General features: G+C 40.5%; 1 long non-coding RNA gene across 1 annotated transcript; it reads left to right on the top strand.

Annotated features, from left to right (window-relative positions):
- The first annotated feature begins 301 nt into the window (after positions 1 to 301).
- LOC109941251 (uncharacterized) lies at positions 302 to 632 on the top strand. Its single transcript, XR_002263886.1, has 2 exons — positions 302 to 365; positions 467 to 632. It is a non-coding gene; the product is annotated as an uncharacterized lncRNA (long non-coding RNA).
- The last annotated feature ends 7,397 nt before the right edge of the window (positions 633 to 8,029 follow it).

Genomic DNA, 8,029 nt, shown 5'->3' with positions numbered 1-8,029 from the left:
AACATTCACAACAACCGCACAATATTGCTTTCCTAGAGCAACTCCTCCTAGCACTGAGCTTGGATTAGTTGAAATAATTGTTCCCTTAGCCACAGGATGATCTCTCAATATGGCATATAAGATCACATCCTTTCCAATCTGAAGCAAACAATGAAATTATAAGAATATAATAAATGTACAGAACCACTAGCAAATGAGAATTAGAAACTTTGAAGGATGGATGAAAAAATCACAATACTGTGTCAATTCTTATAGTTTGCATAGCTTGTCGAATGTACTTTTACCACAGTACAATGCTCACAATGTAGAATACTCTAACCAGTTTGCACTTGCAGGTTCTCTTCTCAGACATCAATGCTTATGAGGTAACTGGCTTATTTTTTCTTATCAAATTTTTTTTGGCCTTGCCGTGAGCCCTACATTTTCTGATTCAATCAACCTAGCTGACTTAGCTATTGTGTTGTAGGTGGACCTTGGTACCGATGATGAGAAGCACTGCTTCTGCCGTGAGTCAGACTTGTTAGCTGTAGTTGAATGAATTTTACCATGAAAATTTCGGACTTACCTGGGAATGCTCCAACAGCATGAACTTATCTTGCCCCCACTTTGTTGTATGCCATTTGAACGTTCGTGAATTCAGCTTCTAGATGATTGTTAGTTACCGTTGATTTTTGGTCGCCATAAATTGGATTTATGTTAATGGCCATTTTCTTTACAGAGACCCTTGCTCACGTTTGGAATATGAAACTCCGCTGTGTGAACCGAACTTGAAATGTTTACATTGCCCATCTGATGTTTGTGCTTCTGAACATTCTTTAGGCAACACCCTAATTATTTCTATCAGGGTATCTAGATTTTGTTGTGCTGACCATAGTCTCATTCGATTGGTTTGACATGTATGTGTGTTCTTTTTAATGTTTCTCGTCCTCATTGCTCAGCCAGAGTTTATGTGCATGTCAAATACCATGGAGTATTCGTGAACGGAGTAGTATATAAAGAAGAGAAGATGGTCAGAGTTCGTAACCTTTGACATCTGATCGGGAATGATGAGGAAAAAAACAGTTTGTTCATTACTACTCAAAGAACTTGGTCATTCAAATGATATATATAAAAGGGAACGAATTGAAATTCAAAGTTGACCAAACCAAAATCATAGCAAGAGGAAATTAATAAATGTAGTAGAGGAGAGCCGACAATGGAGGTACGGGTGTTCTGGTTAGTTAAACCTGCCGCATAAGTACCTTTCGAATCTCCCCCTGCACGCCGGTGAGCACGTTGACCTCGCTGAGCTTAACGAGAACCTTGGCCAGCTGGTCGACCATCCAGCGCGTAGAGCCGTCCTTGTAGAGGTTCTGATCGACGGAGAACACGCCGCGGTGGAGCTGCAGGTTGTTGTAGACCTGTGGGCTGTGATGTGCAATACGGCGGACTGCGCGCGCGGCTGGGGAGGAGACGGCGGACTGCGCACGCGGCTGGGCTGGGGATGGGACGGCGGACTGCACGCGGTTGGCGGTGGACTGCGCGCGCGGCTGGGGACGACACGACGGACTGCGCGCGCGGCTGGGAACGGGACACGGCGGACTGCACACGCGGTTGGCGGATCGGAGGAGACGACGGCGCGTGACTGGGGAGGAGGCGGCGCCGCGCGGTTGGCAGCCGGCCGGCTAGGGCGCTCGCCTGGTGACGGCGGTTGGCGGCGCGCGGTGGCTGGATATTTTGGGCGGCGGTGGCTCGGGAAGGAAGATAGGGTTTTGGGCTTTGCGCTCCAACAGGCCCGATAAATTGCACATGTTTTTTATGGCGACTGACAACACGATGCTATAGGTATGAATTGCCGACTGACTACGCGACACTATTCACATATAAATATAACGACTAACACTTAGTTGGAATTTAGACATATGCCGACTCACCATCTGTGGCCACGTATACCGACTAACAATTCGATGCTAATTCTCTATTTATAGCGACGGTCGTCAGACACTAATTTAGTGTTGTGGTATAGTGTCCCATAATCAAACATTCTCCCCACGAGAGACCAACTTTTGACAATAAGAGACACTAAGAGAATTTTGACAACACAAATGTTCTAACTCTACTATTTTCAAAATTCTCAAGTGGTAGCTGATCCATTTCTTGCTTTGGCTTTAATTTCTCCCCCTTTGGCATCAAGCACCAAAACGGGATCATTTTTGGCCCTTTAACCTCATTGCCTCACCAAAATTGTCAATTAAGAGCAACAAGGCAACAAGAGCATGGAGATGAACTTGGAGTAAATTACCCTCTCATCGGAGTGCAGTGGAAGTCTTTCATGGTCTAAGTCCACCTTTCCCTTTCAATCCACTTTTGAGACTAAAACAAGTAAACTCAAACACAAGATTAGTCTCAAAGTGTCAAGTTGTAGCATGCCTCCCCTAAATAAGTGCATCAATTGCAAATGGACTTGTGAGGTCTGGGGATCATGTGTACAACTTGAGCATCATAAATAAGCAACAATATGCATAAAAGAACATGATCAAAGGCATAAACACATGTATGTTATAGATCAATCCAAGTTACGCGAATCTAAGACATTTAGCTCACTACGCAGCCTGCAAAAGGTTGACTCATCTAGAGGCTTGGTAAAGATATCGGCTAGCTGGTTCTCGGTGCTAACATAAAACACTTCGATATCTCCCTTTTTGCTGGTGGTCTCTCAAAAAGTGATGCCGGATGTCTATGTGCTTTGTGCGGCTGTGTTCAACAGGATTATCCGCCATGCGGATTGCACTCTCATTGTCACATAGAAGTGGGACTTTGCTCAGATTGTAGCCAAAGTCCCTGAGGGTTTGCCTCATCTAAAGTAGTTGTGCGCAACACTGTCCTGCGGCAACATACTCGGCCTCAGCGGTGGATAGGGCAACAGAAGTTTGTTTCTTAGAACTCCAAGACACCAGGGACCTTCCTAAGAATTGGCATGTCCCTGATGTACTCTTCCTATCAACCTTGCATCCAGCATAATCGGAGTCTGAATATCCAATTAAGTAAAAGGTAGACCCCTTTGGATACCAGATCCCGAAGCAAGGCGTAGCAACTAAATATCTAAGTATTCGCTTAACGGCCACAAGGTGACACTCCCTTGGATCGAATTGAAATCTAGCACACATGCATACGCTTAGCATAATATCCGGTCTACTAGCACATAAATAAAGCAAAGAACCTATCATAGACCGGTATGCCTTTTGATCAACGGGCTTACACTACTAGAAAACCCCCCTTGTATGTACGTTTTAGTTGTAGCGCACACAAAAGCGTCTCTACGGCGGTACATAAAGACGTTATTTGAAACAATTTTAAGAACGCATCAAAATGTTACGGTATTTGACACTCTTTCAACGTGAAGAGATACCTAAACACAATTTTTAACATGCTATTAAAATCGTATTAGAATGACACGAAATTAGACACGCTTTAAATCGTCAGTAACCTATAGACACGTTGCAAAACACGTATTAAAATCGTCTATAGGAACCTTAAGACGCTTTTTGATATGCAATTAAAAACGTATAAAAATGGCATAGTTAGACATGCTTTCAATACGTGACTAACATGAAGATACGTCATAAAGCGCATCGAATAATAATAATAAATCAGAAAAAATATATGGTCATGCCCACTTGAAATGGGAAAAAGTATGGTCACTCACTCAATAATAATAAATAGAAAAAGCGCCTGATTTGGGCACACTCATAACCAGAAAATATCAAAGCTAAGAATAATTATATAAGCCATGTTACAAGTCTCATGGATTGTAGTATTTAATCAAATAGGAAAATTTGTACACTAAACAACATTAACCCAACAAGTTGGCACCTCCTATCTAAAGTAACACATATTAGTTCATTCTAATTCAGTGCAAGTAAAAAAAACCCACAATATTCTTCTATAGCATTAGATGACCGGAAAACCTAAGCCTTGTCTAACTTTCTTCATTGAGTTATACACCCATGCCAAAATTATCTCTTGGGCTAACTCTCACCACAGTGTTCCATGGTTCAGCTTTTGGGTTTTGGACATAAAAGACTTGCTGAATTTGTGATGAAAATACAAAAGGATCATCATCTAGTTTATCACTGGTGTGTATTTTCCGGGAAAAATTCACATGACTGTATCCGAACTCATCTTGTCGCAACCCAGCTTTATGATGAACATCATACCATTCACACTTGAAAAGCACTACCTTGTAGTTTGCATATGACAATTCAACTATATCTAATAATCTGCCAAAATAATTAACCCCATCATCAGCAATGTTGACCACACCACTGTTTTGTGTCAACTGTGCAGCCTCACGACTCAAAGTGTGGAACCTCGAACCATTAATAATGTAACCACTGTATGTCACTCCATATCTGTTTGGTTTTGCAGCCAAAGCTCGGACCTTTGTCGTGATCCCTGTTCCATCACCTAATATAACCTGTATATAAGGAAAAACCCTCACGTACATTTCTTTTATTAGTTCCATACCAAATTTGCAACAATTTTAGATGTACAGACCTTTTGCTCCAACCAGTCAGGAAAGTGTTGATCCATCAAATTCTGAATGGAGGAAGGTGTTAGATTAATTGAGGGATGTAATTTTCTTTTCTCCTCATCCAAGAATTCTCTACAACAATAGTATTAGTATCATGTCAGCAAATAGCAGTAAAAAATAAATATAGGTTACTGGTTATAATAAATGTGATGTTGTGTGTTTTAGAAATACTGAACTATTGCATACTGCAAGCTTGAAGCAAGTTCTGGACATTCTAATTATAAAAAATGTAGATTGCAGCATGCGATCTTATCTCTAAACCATGTTTAATTCTCAGTAATTTCCTACAGAACAGTATTGCTCCTTTATTAGTCATTATCTTAACCACTTCTGAACATAAGACTTCAAATTTAAGCTTTGTTTGATCAATTAAACTGTAGAAATACTCCTTCCACACTAGTGATGATAAAAAATTTGGTCATTAATACTGAAAGAAATTAGGTTTAGATTCCTAAGGCCTTTAGCCCTACACTCTAATCAATAAGAAAACACACAAACAAATCAAATCAGCCAGCATCACAAAAAATAAATTATTAAACAAATGAAATCAGTACCCCTCTACTAGTCATCTTATTAACGTTCAGCGTTCCAGCCAATCCAGAAAAGAAACTCAAACACGGGCAGACTAGTATCGAATAAACAACATCACACTTTGAAGGAGACAACACTATATGAACGCACCTGTGGAAATCTTCAAGTTCATCACAATGCCGCAACACATATCGATGAGCCTGAACAAGAAGCTGCTTATCAAGGTTGATGGCAGTACTCTTTCCAATAGGTTCACCAGCAGTATCAAACAAATACATGTTCGCTATTTCATCAGATGGTCCAGGATTTCTAGATGGCCTTGTAAAACGTGTAGTTCCTTCTATAAATCTGGAACAAAAGGTCAAGCACTCCTCCATGCAATATCCTTCAGCTATTGATCCTTCTGGTTGAGCTTTATTCTTCACAAGTGCCTTCAACTTAACAAAATATCTAAATGCAATAATTGACACATGTAAGTTAAAACTGAATTATTGATTATTGTGCAAATTAAAGTTGACTACATACCTCTCCATGGGGTACATCCACCGGTACTGAACCGGACCGCCTAGTTTAACTTCTTCTACCAAATGCACCATCAAATGCACACTTACAGTAAAGAATGATGGCAGGAAAATTCTCTCCATATCACAAAGTGTCATCACAATACTGTCTTGAAGCTGCTCCAGCTCAGCAACATCTATGACCTTGGAGCACAACTTCTTGAAGAAGTTAGATAACTGAACAACTACTTTCATGACATCCTTGCTAGGGTAACAAGACAGTAGTGCCACTGGAAGAATGTCATGCAGTAAAATATGATTGTCATGACTCTTTAGTCCAGCCAATGTACAATCTTTCATATTTACACACCTAGATATATTTGATGCATACCCATCTGGAGTCCTGAGGTTCTGAATTACTGAGCAAAAAATCTCTTTTTGATCTTTAGACATAGTAAAAGGTGCATCAGGAGTTGTTTGCTTTCCTTGAGCATCTACAACAGGATGAAGATCCTCTCGAATTCCAAATTCAACTAAATCTAGTCGGGCATTCAGGTCATCCTTTATTTTATGACAAATATTCAATAGAGTGGCGATAAAATTGTCACACACATTTTTTTCTAAGTGCATTACATCTAGATTGTGTCTTAGTTTGTTGTGTTCCCAATATGGTAGTTGAAAGAAAATTGACCTCTTTTTCAGCCAATCTTCTGGTTTCTTCTCCACTTTACCACAACCCCCATCTAATTCCTTCTTTTCTCCCAGTCTTCTACGCTTGCGTTTCTGACCACTTTTATCTTTGACTTTCTTATTCTTGCCTTTCTTCTTACCCACCTTGGATGTTCTCTCCCCTTTCCCTAACACGAACTCTTTGCCTTCCAACATTTTCAAAACAGTAGTTCCACTCATTTTTTCAGGTGAAAGTCCAGTCTCTACCAAGCCATCAAATTGCATCCTTTGCCTTCGGTATTTGTGATTTATTGGCAGCCAGCGACGATGTCCCATATAGCACATCTTTTTACCTTTCTTCAGGTGAAATGATTTTGTAGCTGGACCACAAGAAGGACATGCATATCTACCACTCGTGGTCCATCCATATAGGTAAGCTAGTGCAGGAAAATCATTTATAGTCCACAATAATGCAGCTCGAAGAGTAAAATTCTTTTCTGAGGAGGCATCAGGTGTTCTATCTATTCCCGCCCACAAAAGTAATAGTTCATCGATAAGGGGCTGCAAATACACATCTACATCATTACCTGGAGAATTTGGTCCAGGTATGATCATTGACAAAATTAAAGATGTTTGCTTCATGCAGATCCAAGGTGGAAGGTTGTAGGGAACAAGCATTACTGGCCATGTACTGTGCTTTAAATTCTTGTTCCCAAAAGGGTTAAATCCATCACTAGCTAGACCAAGGCGTACATTACGAGCATCTTCTTTAAAGTCAGGATATCTACGATCAAAGTCTTTCCAAGCATCACCATCTGCTGGGTGGCGTAGTTTTCCATCCTTTGTTCGCCCCTCGTCATGCCAACGCATGTCATCTGAAGTTTTGGTAGATGAAAATAACCTTTGGATCCTAGGAATCAATGGAAAGTAACGCAACACTTTGGCTGGTTTCCTTTTCCCCTTAGGTTTCACTACAGAGGCATTTGAATCCTTCTTATCAACTTTCCAACGAGAGCTCTCACACACGTGACAAAAATCTTGTTTGGCAAAATCACCTCGAAAAAGAATGCAATCTTTGGGGCAAGAATGGATTCTCTCATAATCAAGACCTAAGTAACGGATGATTTTCTTCGCTTCATAGTATGTCTTGGGTAGATTAGCTCCAGGAATACCAGATAGCAGATCCATTAGTCCTTTAAATGATTCTTGTGACCAACCATGTAAGCACTTCAAGTGATATAAGTAGACTAAAAATGACAGCCTAGAATATTTACACCCAGAAGAAAATATTCTTGCATCTACATCCTTCAATAAGCTTGCATATATATTCTGTTGCCTCCCCAAAGTATCTCCTTCTGCTAGATTCATATTATCCTCAGTGGCATTATGTTCCACATCTACAGATCCAGACTGAATATCATCTGCTTCAGCACCAATTATACTTGCAGCCCTTCCAAATGCAGCCTGCAAGAGTTCTTGCATGTCATCCAATCTTCCATCCTGGTGGTCTCGTATTGGACCTGAAGTAGTCAAATTTGCATTGATATTTGGTACATCAGCAAGTTCTATAGATGGCCTGTCATATTTTTCACCATGATGAACCCAGATAGTATAACCTTTAATAATACCATTGCATCTCAAATGTGTCCTGACCTCATCACAGCTGTGGTTATATCTATTTTTGCAGTTTATGCATGGACAAAGTATCTCGCTACCTTGTGGAAGTTCCCGGTAAGCAAATGCTAAAAACTCCTCA

Source organism: Zea mays, chromosome 7, assembly GCF_902167145.1.
Source record: "Zea mays cultivar B73 chromosome 7, Zm-B73-REFERENCE-NAM-5.0, whole genome shotgun sequence".
NCBI classification, from domain to species: Eukaryota; Viridiplantae; Streptophyta; class Magnoliopsida; order Poales; family Poaceae; genus Zea; species Zea mays.
The sequence above is the reverse complement of the archived record's forward strand: the minus strand, read 5'-3'. Positions and strand labels throughout refer to the sequence as shown.